Consider the following 17900-nt stretch of genomic DNA (forward strand, 5'->3'; position numbering starts at 1 on the left):
TAAGGGAAGAATAGTGTGTTTACAAAGCATCCACTTGTACTCCCCCGAGTGAACAAGCCAAGTGCTAGGTGCTATGGAAGTACTGGCGAAAGGACTCAGTCGTCTGGTTCACGCTAGAGTTGTCCTGTCAATGTACTGAGCAAGAAGGAAACTCTTTCATCTCTCTTTAATCAAGCCTTAGCATCAAACTTTGCACTCAAAGTGAATGCCAGTGTTTTTACAGAGCAGACTTCTGAGAGTTAATGAGTTAATTTGAGCTGGAAGTAGTAAAAATGTGTTAACCAGGTCTGCTTTCATCCAATCGATGTATAAGCACTGTGAGTGTCCATCAGCAAAGTCCTGTTAAAAACATTGGCAAAGCCAACAGTTTTTGGCTTGTATAAACGTTTTAGGCATTGGGTGTTCAATCTTTCTTTGCACACTTTACTAGGGGACTATCAATTGGGCAGGCTGCTTGTAGCACAAAGTGAACTTCAATTTAGGTGCAGCCTGATGCTCTGTGGGTGGGGGCACCATCAGTCATCCCAGGTCGCTCATTGGCTTTCAACACTGTTGACTATGGGGCATTAATAAAGGTTCTATTCGTCAACATGGAAAACTTGGGGCTACTTTTTAAAATGGGTTTTATCTCCCTAAAACGGATGCTCAATTCGCGCAGATGCATCCTCTCAAGCTCAGACTGCATTACTGTGGAGTAGATCACGGTGTGCCCCAGGGGTCAATAACACCCATGCTATTTAACATGCATATTTTAAGCGAAATCATTGGAAGACTGGATTTTAGTGGATAAATTCACCTTCTTTTACTTATTCAAAATGTAACTGTTTTTTTTTTCTTTGCCATGCTCACGTAGCAAATCCGCATTTATTTTTTATTTTTTCCGTTCACTTTTAGATTCTGCATGAAACGTATGCCCCCTTGTTTTAGGGAACAAAATATAAGCCACAGGGAAGTTAACTCTTAACATGATTGAAAAAGGAGTTAACTTCCCCGTGGGTTGTTGTTTCTTCATGCACCCGCTGTAGTGCTGAGTCTGATAGTGAGCAGGGATTGAATGGAAGAAGGCTGACGGGCCGGGAATGTCCACTGGGGGTCGTTTGTGCGCGATTGCTCGAGTAGCTGAGGTGCTCACATTAGGTGCCTGCCCCGGCACCTAACGTGAGCACATTAGAGGCAGCGCCAGCACCTGCTGCCTCTACTCGAGCAATCGCGCATAGCCCAGGGCAATGGAGCTCGCCCCACAGCGAATGCGCCCACAGGGCAAGCCGAGCCCTCAACAGTGTGGGCTATTGCGCCCCTGGGGCGAATGCACGCCGGGCAGTCGCCCACCTCGCCCGGGCCAAGAAACGGGCCTGTGTGTAACCCTTTACGGCCAACATCAAGAGGACCATACGCATTGCAACCATCACTCACAAGCCCATAGAAGGGGGGCCCCGGGGGGAACGCGAAGCGTTTCCCCCCGGGGAGTTTTTGGCGATGCACATGGCCAGCGAGTGGCCGTGGGGCAGAGCGCCTCCTGGGGGGGTATTTAAGGGCTCAGGGAAGGTTCGGGAGGCAGGCGACAGTTAGGACTTGATGATTGTCAGGTCCTGTTGCCTGCTCCCGAGCCTTCCCTGTAGCGCCTGGGGCCTAGGTGGAACACTTAGAGCAGGTGAGGAGGGGAGTAGCGGGAAGGAGGGAGTTTAAGTTTCAAAAAAAAAAAAAAAAAAAAAAAAGAAGATAAGTGGTTTACTTTCGGTTTACTTAGGAGGGGTGCCGTAGATAAGACACCCCTCACATCTTACCTTATCTTAGGGCCGCCGCGCTTTCAGTCAGGTTTATCCCGTGGGCGGGGGGCGGGGGGTGTGAGCAGGGAGCTGGGGGGAGCGGCAATCTGTGCCGCGAGCGTATTTCGAGTTGGCTTCAGGCCAAGGAATCAGCAGAGCGGCGGCGGCTTCTCCGCGGCTCTTTACGTGGGTGTGCCCGCTGTGAGCGAGCGTTTGTCTCGGTCTGGTGGGCCGGGCAGCGGGCTTAAAGGGGCCGTGTCCTGCTCCCTTAGTGAAGTGCGGTGCTGTCTGGGCACCGCCAGGGGGCAGCGCTTCGCGACAGGGAGCAAGCACTAATTAGTGCTGTTTTCTTTATAGTGTGTTTCTGTTCCCCCCCTTTTCCCGGGGTTTTTGCTAGGAGTAGGGAGGGAGGGGCTGTATAAGAAAGTGTGGTAATTAAAAAAAAAAAAAAAAAAAAAAAAATTTAAATTTTCAAATTAGTGTAAGGAAAGCAGCATAGCGGCAACCCTGGTAATAATTGGTAGTTAGGTAGGATAATTGGGTTAATTTTTCTCTCATTAATTTTAAATTTAAGGAGGTTATTTTCGGGTACTCACTCGGGTGGTGTTTTTGTTTTGGGGGCTGGTTGTTTTTGCGTTAGGTTTTCGCAGGGCCAGGGTGTTTTCCTCGGGTAGGTACCGGCTCGGGGGCGTAGAGTAAGTAGTTTTAGTAAAAGGGGCATATTTTTGGGCACACGCGTTTAGTGTGCACTATGACAGGCCGGGGGGCGAGCAAGAAGGGGCTGGTGGACGCCGGGGCCTTGAGGAAGGCCCTGGAAATCATTAGCAGGGCAACTAATGCCCAATTGGAAGAGGCGGTAGGGGAAGTTACGGGAGAGGAGGAGAGCGGTGGGGGCCGGCCGCAGCGCAGAGCGGCGTCAGACGGTGCATTGGTGGCTGTGGTGGCTTGCACCCCTACGGCAGGGAGAGGGGAGATTTGGGAAGCTAGGGGCAGGAAGATGAGGAGGGAGATAGACAGGAGGGCAGATGGGGGTTTAATGAGTTCAGGGGGTCAGCCAGAAAGGGAGGAAGGGTATGAGAGCTCCAGGGTAGAGGGGAGTTCTCGAGTGGGTAGAGACCGAGGGAACAATAGTGGGGGCAGGGGTGGAGGGCAGGTGGGTGTGGCAGGGCAGAGAGGAAGAGGGGGAAAATACTTGCAGAAGAGCGCAGGTGGGAGAAGGAGGGAGAGGTCCCCGTCAATGGAGGAGGGTAGGGTGGGGCGCGGAACGGCCCCCCCGGATAGGAGGAGTGGGGGCGGAGGGCGCTGCGCAGCCCCCGCTGTGCAGGTGGAGGGTGAGGGTTTCGGTACGGCCCCTCCTCGGTTAGCGCAAGGAGAGCCTAGAGGGCACAGCACAGCCCCTAGCAACGAGGACGTCAGGGTGGAGGTCGGAACGCCTCGCCCAAGAGAAGGGGACCAGGCAGAGGTTCCCACAGCCCCGCCGAGAAGACGTCAGAGGGGTGGCGGGGCGGACGCCCCGGGCTCGGAGGAAGATCAGCAAATCATCTCGGGCAGGAGCCCGCATCCTCAATGGTATTTAAGGGGTGATGAAGTTGGTTGGGAGGAATACGGGGGGCAATGGGAACTTGAGGATTACAGGACGGAAATGGAAAGGGCGGAGGAGAGAAGAAGTTCAAGGTGGGACGGGGAAAGGGAAGTACAAGGGGGTTGGGGCGAAGCGGGTCGAGGAAATTATTGGCTGGGCGATTGTGCTGACATGTTTTGTCCCCGCAGCAGGAGCCCTCTAAGAATGGAGAGGAGGAACACCGGTGTGGAGGCCAGGCCGCAGATGGCAGGCGTGGAAAGAGGTGAGAGGGAAAGGGAATGGTCATCTGCATGGCAGAGAGGGGTCACAAATAGGGGGTTGGGGGATGACCGGGGTGATCTACAAGGTGTGATGAAGGAAGTAGGGGTGCAGGTTTTTGGAGCTGAAGGGGTTGGAAAGAACATTTGCTCAGTGGAGGTCCAAACGGACAAAGTGGTGGAGCCATTGGGGCTCGAGGTGCAGGCGGGAAAAGATAAAGAGGTGGAGGTAAAGGGAAAGGAGAAGAAATTGCCATACATGGGGATAACAAAACCATTGGGGGCACATTTGATGGCAGCGACCAGGGAGAAGATACAGGGAGGTGAATTTGTGGATGTCTTCAAGTTGCTGCATAGGGAGGTGAGAGCGAAAGAGGGGTCTAAGGAGGAAGAGAGAGAGCTGGCTTCACGCCCGAGGGTCCCGGTGACCATGGAGAATTGGACGTCGGCGTTTATCATTTACGCCAGCGTGTATTGCGAAAAATTCCCGGAGCGTTGTGTGGCCCTGCTTAAATACATGGATGTAATAAGGAAGGCTTTCACAAGCTTTGGGGGGCTTTGCTTGGGTAAGGTATGATGAGGAATTTAGAGCGAGAATGGCGGAGGACAGTCAGGCGGTCTGGGGGGAGATAGATATGGATCTTTGGCTGCAATGGATGGCCCCAACGAGGCCAGCCCCGACATTGCACACAGCGAGTGGGCTGCCTGTGCCTTACCGGCCCTTTCTTGGTCGCCCCGCCCATGAGGGGGTGGGGGGAGGAGGCGGAGGACAGCCCTCAACTGCATGTTGGGCGTTCAATAAAGAAGGCTGCACGAGGTGGATGTGCAAATTTAAACACGAGTGCAGCAGGTGTGCGGGTCGGCATCCGGTTACAGAGTGTTTTCAGGGAGGGGATAGTGGGTCAGGGCGAGGAGCGGGGCAAGGAAGTGGGGGGGAAGGACCGCATACCAGGTAAAATGGGGTGTGCTGGTAGGTCGGGCTCAGTTTAATGTAAAAGTAGGGGGGGGCACAAGGTTTGATGAAAGATGGTTGGGGGCAACTGAGAGGGGGGCAGAAGAAGGGTGAGGAGGAAGACGCGTAGGTAGGGGAGGGCCGCGGGGGGGATGTGACGGTGGTAATTGTTAAGGGGAGGTAGCTGGCGTTTGGAAGGCATGGACGACGGGGGTGAAGCTCTCACGCTTGCCGCACGACAAGGTGAGTAGGCTTCAGGCTGCATGGACGGAGGTGCGGGAGCGCCTCTGGTGCAGCAGGGGGAAGTGAGGATTTGGGTCTGCATGGACGGGGGTGCACTAGGGCCCCTGGTGCAGCTAAAATAAAAAATACAAAAATAAAAAAGTGGAGCAGAGAAGCGAGGTGCCGGAAGAGGAATTTATGTGGAATGGTCTGCATGGACGGGGGCGCAGGTTTGGCCCCTGGTGCAGCGGTGGAGAGGAGTAAAAGAAAAAAAAAAAAAAGGGGGCCTGCATGGACGGGGGTGCACTAGGCCCCCTGGTGCAGGTGGGAAACAGGTGGTAATGGACGCAAGTAGCTTGAAGATGGTGATATGGAAGGAACTGCATGGACGGGGGCGCAGTTTTGGCTCCTGGTGCAGCGGTGGAGAGGAGTAAGGCAGAAAAGGGGCCTGCATGGACGGGGGTGCATTAGGGCTCCTGGTGCAGGCGGGGAAGAAAAAAAAAAAAGGTGGTAATGGATGCGAGGAGCTCGAAGAGTTATAGGGAAGGGACTGCATGGACGGGGGTGCAGGTTTGGGCCCCTTGGTGCAATGGCGAGAGGAGGAATAAACTAAAGGTCCTGCATGGACGGGGGTGAACGTAGGCCCCCGGTGCAGGGGGGACAATGCAGGAATGGAAAGGAATAAACTGGGCACAACAAGTGGAACAAATAGTTATTGCTTGTAGGGGAGCTGTCTGCGACTTGTTTTTACGGGGTTATTGTTTGGGGGCTTTCAGGGTTTTTTGAGTTGGTCGGGGGAAAAGGGGGGGTAGTGGGACTGTAGGGGGAAGATGTTCAAATTACAGAAGAAGGTTTAGACATCAAGATTAAAAGGTCTAAGACGGATAAGAAGGGAAGGGGCTCGTGGTTTCGGCTGGGTCGTGGGAGCAAGGTCTTATGCCCAGTTCCAGGTGTTCAGGGGTATCGCGGAAGGAGTGGGTGGCAGTGGGAGAAAAGGAAGAGGATTTCGGGACTCATTATTTAGGAGGGGCACAGCATCTGTGGGTACCGGGCTGGGTTTTTTCAGAAGACAAGGTGAAAAGATTGGGACGTTGTAGGTCTGGGAAATATAGGGGGTACGGCAGGGAGTTTGATAATGGGGTTGTTGAAAAGGTGGTTAGGACTTGGTGGGCCAACTGTTGTGGAAATATTTTCGACTTGTCAGTGATTTTGTATTTTCTTTTTCAGATGCTGCGCGAAAGGAAGGGGAGTTGGAGCAAGTTTTGATTTGTTGGCCATTGAATTGTTAAGTGGGTTGGGAAGGAAGTAGGGAAAAGGGGTTTGGAAGGTGACGGGGGTGCAGTTACAAGGAAGTGGGGGTGAGACGGCACGGGTTGGGGGGCCTGCGGGGGGATCAGCTGCCTCCTATATTGGCAGGGTTGAGTGAACGCTTGGGGTTACAGAGGTGGTGATTTGGCAGGCAGGGGAGAATGACCTGGTGAGGAATACGGGTGGCTCTTCTTAGTTTCTGGGCTGGGAGACTGGGTAAAAAGTTTGAGGTAGAAAAGTTTGGGGGGGGGGTGGGGCAGAAAGAACTCCTCGGGGGAGGGTTTTTCTGGTGCCGGGGGCATGGCCCCTTTTGATGTGGGGGGAGGCAAGCACAATGGGGGAATGACACGGGAAAGGATGGGGTGGCGCTGTTTGCACAAGCAGGTCACCCCGGGGGAACAGGTATTGAGCCTGGAGGGGCATGGCCCCTGGGAGAAAGCGGGACGCCTGGAAAAGGGGCAAGGAGACGGTAGGATCCAAGGGATCATTAGGGAGGAATTAGGTTATTTAATTATTTAATTGTTGGGGGAAAATGAAAATGTTAATTTATTTAAGTGGTGGTTAAAATATTCCTTTAGTTTGTTAGGCCATGGAGCCAGTTAAGCGTTTGATTGTAAGCTTTGGCCTGTCACATTAAAGCGACCTTTTCCACTTTTAAACGAGTCTGGGTTTTTGTGCATTAAGCCAAAAGGGGGGCCCCGGGGGGAACGCGAAGCGTTTCCCCCCGGGGAGTTTTTGGCGATGCACATGGCCAGCGAGTGGCCGTGGGGCAGAGCGCCTCCTGGGGGGGTATTTAAGGGCTCAGGGAAGGTTCGGGAGGCAGGCGACAGTTAGGACTTGATGATTGTCCCGCCCTCCCACCCTTTTCACTTTCGTTAGGGTAGTGTCTGGGTATGTAATATGGTAGGATCCATTGTTCATGGGATGATGCAGGGGTTTTTTAGATGGCATGGCGGGTTCATGAGTTGGGGTCTGTTAGGAAGGTGGGTTTGGTGGTTTTGTGTGACAGGTCAGGGCATTGGGAAAGTTGTGTGTAATATATGTTGCTGATGTGGCAGGTCAGGCTGGCTGCAGGTCATAGGAAGGGGGAGTTTGGTGTAGAGGGGAGTTTGAAGGGTGTTGAAGTGGGTCGGGGCGCCGGGGGCATGGCCCCTTTTGATGTGGGGGGAGGCAAGCACAATGGGGGAATGACACGGGAAAGGATGGGGTGGCGCTGTTTGCACAAGCAGGTCACCCCGGGGGAACAGGTATTGAGCCTGGAGGGGCATGGCCCCTGGGAGAAAGCGGGACGCCTGGAAAAGGGGCAAGGAGACGGTAGGATCCAAGGGATCATTAGGGAGGAATTAGGTTATTTAATTATTTAATTGTTGGGGGAAAATGAAAATGTTAATTTATTTAAGTGGTGGTTAAAATATTCCTTTAGTTTGTTAGGCCATGGAGCCAGTTAAGCGTTTGATTGTAAGCTTTGGCCTGTCACATTAAAGCGACCTTTTCCACTTTTAAACGAGTCTGGGTTTTTGTGCATTAAGCCAAAACAAGCCCTGTGCCAACTCCTAAGGGATTACAGCAACATGCCACTGACTCCACAGGGATAGGTCCAGAAGAACTCATGTCTGGCTGCCCTGTGCGTTCGAGAGTGCCTCAAGAGAATTATGGAAAAGAGGTTAGTGAAACCATGGTTGAAGTAAGAAGGAGAGATGACAGAGCAAAAAAAAAAATGAAGACGTATGCAGACAAAAGAAGAAGGGCACGGGCTGCAGAATTGACAGTACAGCAAGTTCAAGTTCACAAAGACATGCCACCTTTCAACCCACCACCCATGACTGTCTCCCACATTACATTAAAGGATCCATGATAACGACGGAAAGAGAAGGATGGGTCATACCAAGGAACACTTCATTTTTCAGAAAGGCTGGGGACAGCAAGTCTCAAGTCAGTCAGCAATGGATTGAAGAGGAGGAATATAAAAAAGAGACGTTGGGATAGTCTGCATATGAAGATGAACCCGAGAGAAAAGAGCACAGCATCATCAGAGAAATCAGAGAGGAAAACAATACCACGTTGCCAGGCCAGGGAAGACCCTGCCTCATCGGTCGAAGATCCCAACGGTGGATCGAGGAAATGGGGTAGGACAATATTCATTTTGGGGGAGATGTTTCATCGCACGCAATCACCGTGTTGGGATGCAGCGATGCGTGGACACCAGGTCAGCTGACCCGATGTAAAGTAAGCGTGCTTGGTGCGCCAATAAAGCAGATACCGTTGAACTCCCATGGTGTGTGGTTGCATCATTGCTGGTGGCCCGCGCTGCATCTTCTGCGGGTGGCTCCTCACCTCAGAGGATAGTACAGCTAGTTTCCCCTTTCTTGGTCTTCTCTCTGCCTTTTCTGATCCTGCTGCCTTTTGCCTCGCCTCTCAGTTCTCTGGGCTTTCTAGCAGTTCTGCTCTTCCCTTCCATCTCCTCCTTGTTGCTGCCTTACCCAGCGCTCTCTTGTGTTATTCTTTGGAGCTGCCTTCCTTCCTTTGGATATTCGATCGCCACATTGCAACCTGCCTCCAGTACTCACCTCTGCAGTTCTTTGTGGCATCACTTCCCTCACTAGGACTATGGGTTGTTTTCCCTGAAAAAGGTTTTTTTTCCGCAATTCAGCTCTGTTGCCCTGGGCAGAGCCAAAAGCCAGTTTCACAGTCTGTCTCACAGTGGCTGCCCGGGTGGCTGGACTCAACCATCAGCCAGAAAGAACACCTTCAGACACCAAAGTAAGGAGGGATCTTGACAATATCATAAGGAAGGACCATATTTGTGCCCACGGTGCTTACTGTCCGTTGGAGCAAATCTCTTCTGTTGAAACACATTGTTGTTGGGCGCATGCATCACATAAGGTAAACCGTGAGGTTAGCGGATAGGCAGCACACTCGTCTTGGAAACAGAACAATGCCATATATCATGGTTTGGATCTATGGTTCGGCGCTTAGAAGCTGGAGGAGTCTGACATGAAGCGTTATATATGTCGCCAATAATAATAATAATGATAAGGTCTGTGGTCACTGGCATATCTATCGTTCTGCTCAATCTGTAAAAATCTCTATCATGGATCTACTCTACCTTTATGTGGAATGTTGTAAGAACGTTAAGGGGCATATAACATGGCAAGGAGAACATTTGGTAGTACCTTACCTATCTCTTACATTCTCTTCAGAAAGTGTATTGTGTCCTATGCAAAACTCTTTGATAGCTCCAATGGGAAAATGGTGGTTCATCAAATGGGGTTTTATGAAAAGTGAGCAAAACTCCCGCATTTTGAAATGGAAGCACAAAATCCCATTTCAAAAGTCCCCAAATATATATGTGGTGGGCACAGGAATGGTATGATTAGAATGGTGGCAGAGTGTATGGTTAAGCAGCGGGACCCCACATAAATGCAAGTCGGAGAGGGGAAGATAAAAAAAAGATACAACTCGAAGAACAGGTATTGGAAGGAACCTGCATTTGAACAAACAACATACTGCTGCTCCTACATATCCCAGTGCATTCTATATTCTCCTAAACATCCACAAACATGTTTTTATGTTTCTTCTTATAAATGCATTTACATAATATGCATCCATGCTCAGAATTCACACACACGAAAAGAGAAGTATTGTTAAAGGCAATCGTTTTGCAGTTCACTGAATTTTATTTTATAGGCATGTCACAGCGACAACCCATTAATTCCTGCGAGATACAATGCAATCATAATTAAAACAATACATTTTGAGTTCCAGAGCAGTGTGTCACTGGCCTGCATACACAGTTGGCAGTGTCATCCATACTGTATTAATTTGGTATATACACACCCAGCGTTTGCATACTGTCTTAGTTTCTAAACCATCATGTTACAAGTGTCATTTGGGAGTTGTCTGGTTCCCCCCCCCCCCCCACCACCACCACCCCGAAGCTACCGCAATTAGGGTGGTATCAAACCAGATGGGTATTTCAGCAGCTCGTCCCACCCGGAATATAACCTCTGTGATCCAGCTCCAATGACATTCTGTGTATAGATATCTTTTTCCTCAGTGGAACATCTTATCAGATCTCCGACCCAACTTTTGTAACTCATGGAGTAGGTATTTTCCAGTGCAACGCAATTTGGCGTTTAACAAATCCAAAGCCTAAGGCCACCCATTTCCTAGTGATTTTCCCGTTCTTCCTTGGGTAGTCTGCCCAAAAAGCAAACCTCGGGGTCAAGCGCCAGGTCCCAGACCGTTATTGTTTTACACCCCTTTAGCTTCAGGTGTTATCAATAGGGCCTTATGACACAATATGGCCCCATAGTGGGAGTACATTTGCCACTACGTTTCTGGTCTTTTAGACAGGATCTATTGTCGCCCATATTTGGTTTATCACCTGCATCGGTAAAGGCAGATCTTTAACGTGTGCTGCTTCTACCGATATCTTATTCATCAGCTCTTGTCCCTCCTCCCCCCACACCCATCCCATGTCACGTACCTTCCTGCCTGGGATGTCCAGCTCATCACCCCCCTCACCGTTGCAACACGTGTTGCAGTTGCGATGTGTGGGGGTATCACTTAAAATCTGGGGCGCCCAGTCTACACTTCTCTATGGGTAATTTCAGTGTGGCAGGGGCGATTCACAGGGTTTTATTACCCCAGTCCAACTTAAGGAGTATCTCATCTAGTTTCTTGAATAACGGTGCGTGTAAACCTGTGGGTATAACCTGCACGAAGTGCAATAACCTCGGTAGTATTACCATCTTGGAGGCTGCAATCATCCCCATCAGTGATATTGGCAGACTGGCCCACCTTGCTACCAGACTAGTTCATTTAGGCAGCATGCATTCCAAATGTTCACGATACATGGATTCAAAGTCTGCATTGACCATCCCTCCCAGGTATTTAAAGGAATTTGACACTAAGTGGTGAGCTCGACCCCACCCACGCCCGCTATGGGGTACAGCAGTTGATTCGTAGCCTGACACCCGTCCAACGCTTTCGATCTCCTGTAATATCGGTGGCATATTTTAGTTTATATAACAGGGAACAAAAAGACACAGCATGATATCAAGGCAGTGCAAGATTTGGAAGAACAACAGCCTCAGCCAGTGTCTTGATTCCTTTTTGAAATGTCCCAGATTTGTACTTTTCTTCAGTTGAATCGGAATAGTGTTCCACAAAGAAGGAACCCAGACTGCAAAGCAGGAGCCACCATATTTATGCAATGCAAATCGTGATTATGCAAGAAGTAGGTAATAGTTGGATTTTAAAGTACGCCTCTGCTGGACATCTTTAATGCGTTTTCAGAGGTGCCAAGGAGCGTCTTCGGAATGACACTTATATACAATATATAATGCCTTATGCTTTATTCTTTGATGGACCGCTAACCAATGAAGTTTACGGCGGGTCTCAATAACATGGTCCTGCTTTCTTAGCCTGAAGCTTCTTAATATTGGCTTGTGAGGTGCCAATCAGTAGGTTATTATAATAGTCCAGTTTAGCATTTATAGTAGCTGATGCTATAAGTGCTCTATCTTTCTCAGATAAATATGGGCACATTTACCAAATTTACCAAAGAAGTCTTATCGCACGCTACTCCTGTCCACCTAGCAGACTCTCAAACTTAAGTGTGTTTTTCTCGTGTTTTTAAAATTGCATTGTGATAGTATTTAAAACTTGCATTGTGAAACCTAGGCCTTTTTCCTTCTATTCGGGTATCTCAAACTTAGGTGTGTTTATCTCACGTTTTTTGAAATTGCATTGTGATAGTATTTAAAACTTGCATTGTGTGGACAGGGCGGTAGCCCATCGCAATTTGTCAGAAGTGCTTTGGTTGCCTAAAGAGCACAGACCGCGGCATCTGTATGAAAGCACGATAACCAAACTAATGGCAGATTCCTGGGATAGGATGGTGTGTTCCAAGTGTATCACTACGTACCCATCCCCATTAACCCCCCTCTTTGATAATGGGGACTTCACCCCAGGCTTGGAGAAAGGAGCGTTTAGGAGCTGGCGGGAGGGAGGTTGTAGGAGGCTATGTGACCTGTTTCGCGGTGGAGAGTTACTGTCCTTTATAGAATGTAAATGTGAATTCTCCATACAAGAGAGGGAAAGGCTGGGAAGTCAAAAAGGCGACCACTAGTGAACCAACGCAATTTGAGGCCTTTTTACTCTCTAACGATGGAACAAAGGGCCTCATTTCTAATATTTATAAGATCTTGAACGGTTCTCACGCTGATCCCCGTTGGTCCTATATGCAGAAATGGGAACAGGTTCTTGGTAGAGATATTAGTAAGGATGAATGGGGGAGGTTGTGGAGGAGGCTACCTAAATCAGCAAAAGTGGCCCAACTACAGGAAGCATGGTTCAAGATTCTGGTTGGGTGGCACCATACCCCTGCCCGGCTCCACAGGATGTTTCCCACTAGATCGGGTAGTTGCTGGAGGGGCTGTGGCCTGATAGGAACCGCAGAACATATCTGGTGGAAATGCCCCAAAATCGAGCCCTTCTGGAGGGAGGTTCAAAGGATGCAAAGGCAGGTTTTTGGCTCGGGAGATGAACGAACTCCAGTACAGGTCCTCATGGGCTTTCGGGAGCCATTGGAGGGAGGGGGAATCAGGGGAAGGGAGAAAGCTAAAGTGATCCTGATCCTCGCAGCTATGATGTTAATAGCCTAGAGGTGGAAAAGCCCCGATATCCCTATGACTCATGATTGGTTCCGTAAAATTTGGGAGATCACTGCAATGGAATGGGCGTCCTACGCCATGGAGGGCAAAGTGCAGAACCTTGCTGTGGACTGAGGGGAGGTGATGGCTTTTCTTAAAGATGACTATAGAGTGATGTGGTGCCCACAACGTCTCAGACTGTTGGAGTTACAATGAGGCGGAGGACCTGTCCAGTCATAAGAAGATTTAGTTTGTTGAATGCTTGTAATTGTTTATTCGTTTGGGGGGGAGGGAATGTTTTTGTCTGATTTCGACTTGTGAAATTCAATAAAAAGGGTTTAAAAAAAAACTTGCATTGTGGTACCTAGGCCTTTTTCCCTCTATTCAGGTATCTCAAAACTAGGTGTGTTTTTTTCGTGGGTTTTTTCGTGTTTTAAAATTGCACTGCGAAAGTATTTAAAATTTGCATTGTGTAACCTAGGCCCTTCCCCCTCTCGGGATTCTCAGACTTAGGGAGCACTGTGGTCAGGCCTCCAGATAAGGTGCATACTAGGCCTTTTTATGCATCAAAATCTTGTAAATACGACAGCTTTATTATTTTCCTGTGTACTTTTACACACAAGTTTAGAGCAGAAGGCAGTGCAAAGGTTGGGTTACTTGACACAAACCAGAACGCTTCTTTTGGTTTTTATCTACATGGATGTAATTGCAAGCCATAGATAAAAGCCTCTGAAACAGAATGTATTTCTCTGAAGCCTTTCAAAAAAAGAAACTGCACACTGTGATTAAAAGAATGGTTTATTTCCATTCAGCTTCTGCTGTGTTGAGGCTCATGGAGCAAACAGAAGCACTGTACATATTTATTTTCCTAGCATTTTAGGATTGTATAATTAATAAGATGGAAAAAAGGAGGTGTCTAAAAAGGCACTGAGAATTGATTACCCCTCACTACTCTTGCTCTAGGGAAGATAGAGATTGAGAGATTATGGTCACACGCAGTTTAACATAGCACAGACATTTATCACTGAACACATAGACATGATATTGAATTGGCAGCCAAAGGCAAACTCAACAACAAGAAATTGATAAAAGTACAATTTTAATCATATAAATGTTAAAATGAGGTAAATTCATACATCAGTGCATCCAAAAAATATACAACTGAAAGACAAAAAAAGAGAAAAGAAGAAATGAGTCATTCAATAAACCCTATTTTCAGAAGACAAATTCATGTAACTATACTGCATATATTTAGACATTATTTGAGATGTAGAGTGTTGACATGTTTCGGCCCAAAGGCGAATTGGACATTTGCTCAAATGTCCATTCGAAGGTGAATATATTGGCCATCTTCAGGACATATGAGTTCTTCATACTAAGTCTTGTATATGATGTAGATGAAACATCGTGAATCTAAAACATTTTTTTGGCATTAATTCTCTGGTGAGAAGCAAGAGCTGCAAATTATTTCATAGTTTGATCTATACAAGAGATAGAACTACTAATCATGTCAAAGACATATTACACTGTGGTGTTCAGTTAAACACTCTATTACTTGTGTTGATCTTTCACCTTATTAGTTATACAAACACAAAAAGATTGATATTTACCAAACAAAGAAAAGAAGAGAGACAAACAAATGACCTACATAACATTGTGTGGCATATAATTCATACTCAATCTCTTACTTGATTACTCTAAAGGGAGTGTGACCAAGTCGGTGAACAAATCTCATCCGTCTTTCACAGTAATTATTTTGACGTCCGAAAGCATATTGGCTGTTTGGATCGTCAGCTCATTGGCAGGGATCACCTTGTCCTATGTTTTTATAAAAAAGACATATAAATCAGCCATCATTAAGACTGTTTCACTGTTAGACTATCATTTGCTAATTTAAAAGAGGGGCAAGTCCAAAACAATTTAACTTTACTCTGAAGAGAAAGAGGGTGGAGGAGAAGCAAAACTGTCCCCAAGTACTAAAGGAGTTTGAGTCCCAGCATTGCTAAGAAAGCATGCTAAACAGTGCATAAGAGAAAAACTTACTATCAATGACGTATTGTTTGCACTAATAAATGTGATTGTGTTGCTCTATCTGCAGTTTTCATCCTCGAAAGGTCACGTGGGATGTTACTCGGCTCCTAGCATTAGTTGTGGAGATGCAGGGGCCGTTGATTGCATAGAAATGCAAGAACAAGACAGAAAAGTGGGTTTAAGAGTACGGATATAAGAAAACATTCAGCCAGAAAGCCCCAGCTGTGTGTAAAAAGGGGAGCTATATGGCGAAAAAACAACGTTGCAAATGGAAATACCTTAATTCTCTGTGTTGGTAAGAGAGAAATTCGAGATTGCCAAGTGTGGATTGTCAAAAGACATTGAATGGCAGTCAAACTGCAATGGAGTTCGCGGTCATGCAGGGAAAAATGCACACCGAACTTCCGTCTGTTAACAAAGAACAGAATTGTAACCTTCGAGCTTAGCAATAGTCTTAAACTAACAAAACTGAACGTTTTGTAAGAAATAACTTGAAAACGAAAGAAACCGCACGAAATAGACTTACCTCTCAGACGGAGGAACAACGACATCAGCCGCGTTTACAAAAGTAACACTAGCTATGCAGAAGAGAAAAGAGACACCGCCTTTATAAATACGTCTCTACACGTTCGTACGAGCCATAGATTTTGAAGAACCCAGATCACGTGACTATCAGTAGTTATCACGTGGCATGTCTTGTGACTTTGTTTTTAAAGGTGTGGAGCATTTATAATCAATGCTATAGATAATTGGCATTGTGTGTACAGCGTATTTTGTCCACAGTGCGTCGCTTTAAGTTTACAGAGACGGGAAAGCGGGAACATTTGCATTTAGTTACCAAGACTGGTCAGGGTGGAAAAGGTATATATGATATATCCTAATGAATAAACAACAGGGCAGGACTATACTATATAAATGTGGCAAAGTGTCATGATGCTTACCCCCGGGCATCCGGATCGTGTCCATCAGCCCCGGGAGCAGGCATCCAGATATTCATTAAAACCCCAACAGCCCAGGCTGGGGGCTGTTTGGATTCAGTCCCAAGCTCATCATAGAAAACAGTCCTGACGCCATAGGCGCCAGGCTCATAGACTTCACTTACCTTATGCAGACCATGCTGCAAATGAGTCCAAGCCAACGTGAGGCCTGGATGGGACTATTTTATTACAGGGACTATTTTTCACTCGGGTGTGGTTCTGGGGAACTTCTTACCTGGGATACTTTGCAGGCTATTTAAACCACGCCCGAACAGCAGCCCATGCTTCGCGTTATTCTGCATCCAGCAGCGTGACGCTCACCATGTCTGCAAGTCAGCATCCAGTCTTCTGCCACGCCCGCCTCGAATCCAGAGCTCCTAGACAAAAGGAAAAGAAAGGAGAAGAGGTTAGATCACGGACATTATTTGATTCCTTACCTGATTCCGGACCCAGCACATCTCCGAGCCTGGAAAGGACATTATTTCAGCACGCGTCGCTTCGCCAGCAGCAGCGCCACGTTATACTCACCAGTCCACCGCATCTTTCGACTCGGCCCTGCCTCCATCATTTTCTTCGTCGAAATCCAGCACCTGGGGGGAAAACAAAAGGAATAACAAGGTGAGCCGAGAAAACCGACACAGACAATCTCTTTGCCACCATAGCCTTACCTGCTTTACCACCGGAGGTATTATTCTTTAATTCGCTGCATCTTCCTATGCCGCACCTATAAAGGGACAGAAAACAGCAAGTTAAACTCATGCAACTTTTACCGTACAGTGTTTGGTAATACAGACTCTTACCTGAACGCCATCAGCTGCCTCCAGGCAATATTCTTTTGGACCCAGCTGCAACCTAACGAGGGAATGGAACAAGAGTGAACATCGGACATATTGAACTCTTTGAACTTTATAGACACTGGAGTTAATATTCCTCCGGAACTCCTCCAGTACCTTCAACCCAGTGAAATAACTGGTATCTACGCGCCCCTGCATGCCATGCAGGATGGAGAGCTCATCATTTAAAAACAGAAGGTGAGATTACCAAAAGGGAATATCGGAGGTGATTAGTGGGAAGAACGAGAACTGTTGGGGGGCCATCACTAAAGACCACGGGTGGCTAAATCCCTTTCTCCACTTGCAGGAGAATACTTCTACAAGTCCAGCAGACAAGATTAGGCGGGCCAGTCCAGACTGTCATCTCTTCACTATGCATCACGTTGGTGGAGACTGCAGCTGTCCAGGTCCGATCGACACCCCTGTGGGAACCAGGTGAGCGTAACAGAACACGAAGCCTATATACAAATCCCCACCTGGGCGTAATGGGGACCTCAGAAACCGACCAACTAGGCCAATTGTTAGGAGAACTTAGGGCAGAAGTGCACTCTGCGCGCCAAGAAACTAATGCCCTCAGGAGGGAACTGATTGTGTCAAAGGAGCGCACTGATGATGTTGCCAGACAACTGCTGCAAAACCAAGCCGGGCAAACACCACTACCTAGACTTGGGGGGAATTCAACCCCCGTTTCATCGAGCAGCCCTGTGCAAGTGGTTCTACCAGGGAGCATTCCTTTAGCTCCACCTGAACGCTTTGCTGGGGACCCGAAAAGGTTTGCCGTGTTCATGAACCAATGCCGCTTGCACTTTTTATGCAGATCAGGAGCTTTTCCAAACGACCAAGCCAAAGTAGCCTTTGTACTGTCATACCATAGTGGCAGCGCAGCGGATTGGTCAATTCCATTAGTCAACCAGGATGACCCTCTTCTTCGGGATTTTCAGGGTTTTCAATTGAGCATGGAAAGATTATTCGCCAGACATTCACAGGGACAGGCCCTGGATAACAAACTTCTATCCCTACGACAAGGAAACCAGGACCTGCTAACTTATATCGCAACCTTCAATAGGCTGGTGGTGGAAAGCGGATTGCCAGAGGTAAAGCGAATTACATTATTTCATCGTGGACTTCGGGGTGAACTCAAAGATGTTTTGGCCCAAGTTGTGAACCCACCTCAGGATTGCGCAGAATATATAGACTTAGTGGTCCAGCTAGACCACCGACTTCAGAATAGAAAAGCTGATCAAGCTAAGTTCGGGAATCGGGTATTGGTTAAACCCACTGTTACTCCCAAAGGAACAGATGCATCAGAACCA

At 48.0% G+C, this 17900-nt stretch overlaps 2 long non-coding RNA genes across 2 annotated transcripts; one reads left to right on the forward strand and one right to left on the reverse strand.

Annotated features, from left to right (window-relative positions):
- Positions 1 to 1479: 1479 nt before the first annotated feature.
- On the forward strand, positions 1480 to 6320 carry LOC138468063 (uncharacterized). The gene is made up of 3 exons (XR_011268194.1): positions 1480 to 1651; positions 3537 to 3610; positions 6007 to 6320. It is a non-coding gene; the product is annotated as an uncharacterized lncRNA (long non-coding RNA).
- Positions 6321 to 13574: 7254 nt separating this feature from the next.
- On the reverse strand, positions 13575 to 15399 carry LOC138467119 (uncharacterized). Its single transcript, XR_011268051.1, has 5 exons — positions 15304 to 15399; positions 15056 to 15185; positions 14790 to 14884; positions 14435 to 14564; positions 13575 to 13907 (listed from the first exon to the last, which is right to left on the reverse strand). It is a non-coding gene; the product is annotated as an uncharacterized lncRNA (long non-coding RNA).
- Between the last annotated feature and the right edge of the window lie 2501 nt (positions 15400 to 17900).

Source organism: Ambystoma mexicanum, chromosome 4q (genome assembly GCF_040938575.1).
Source record: "Ambystoma mexicanum isolate Mex_15411 chromosome 4q, UKY_AmexF1_1, whole genome shotgun sequence".
Lineage (NCBI taxonomy): Eukaryota > Metazoa > Chordata > Amphibia > Caudata > Ambystomatidae > Ambystoma > Ambystoma mexicanum.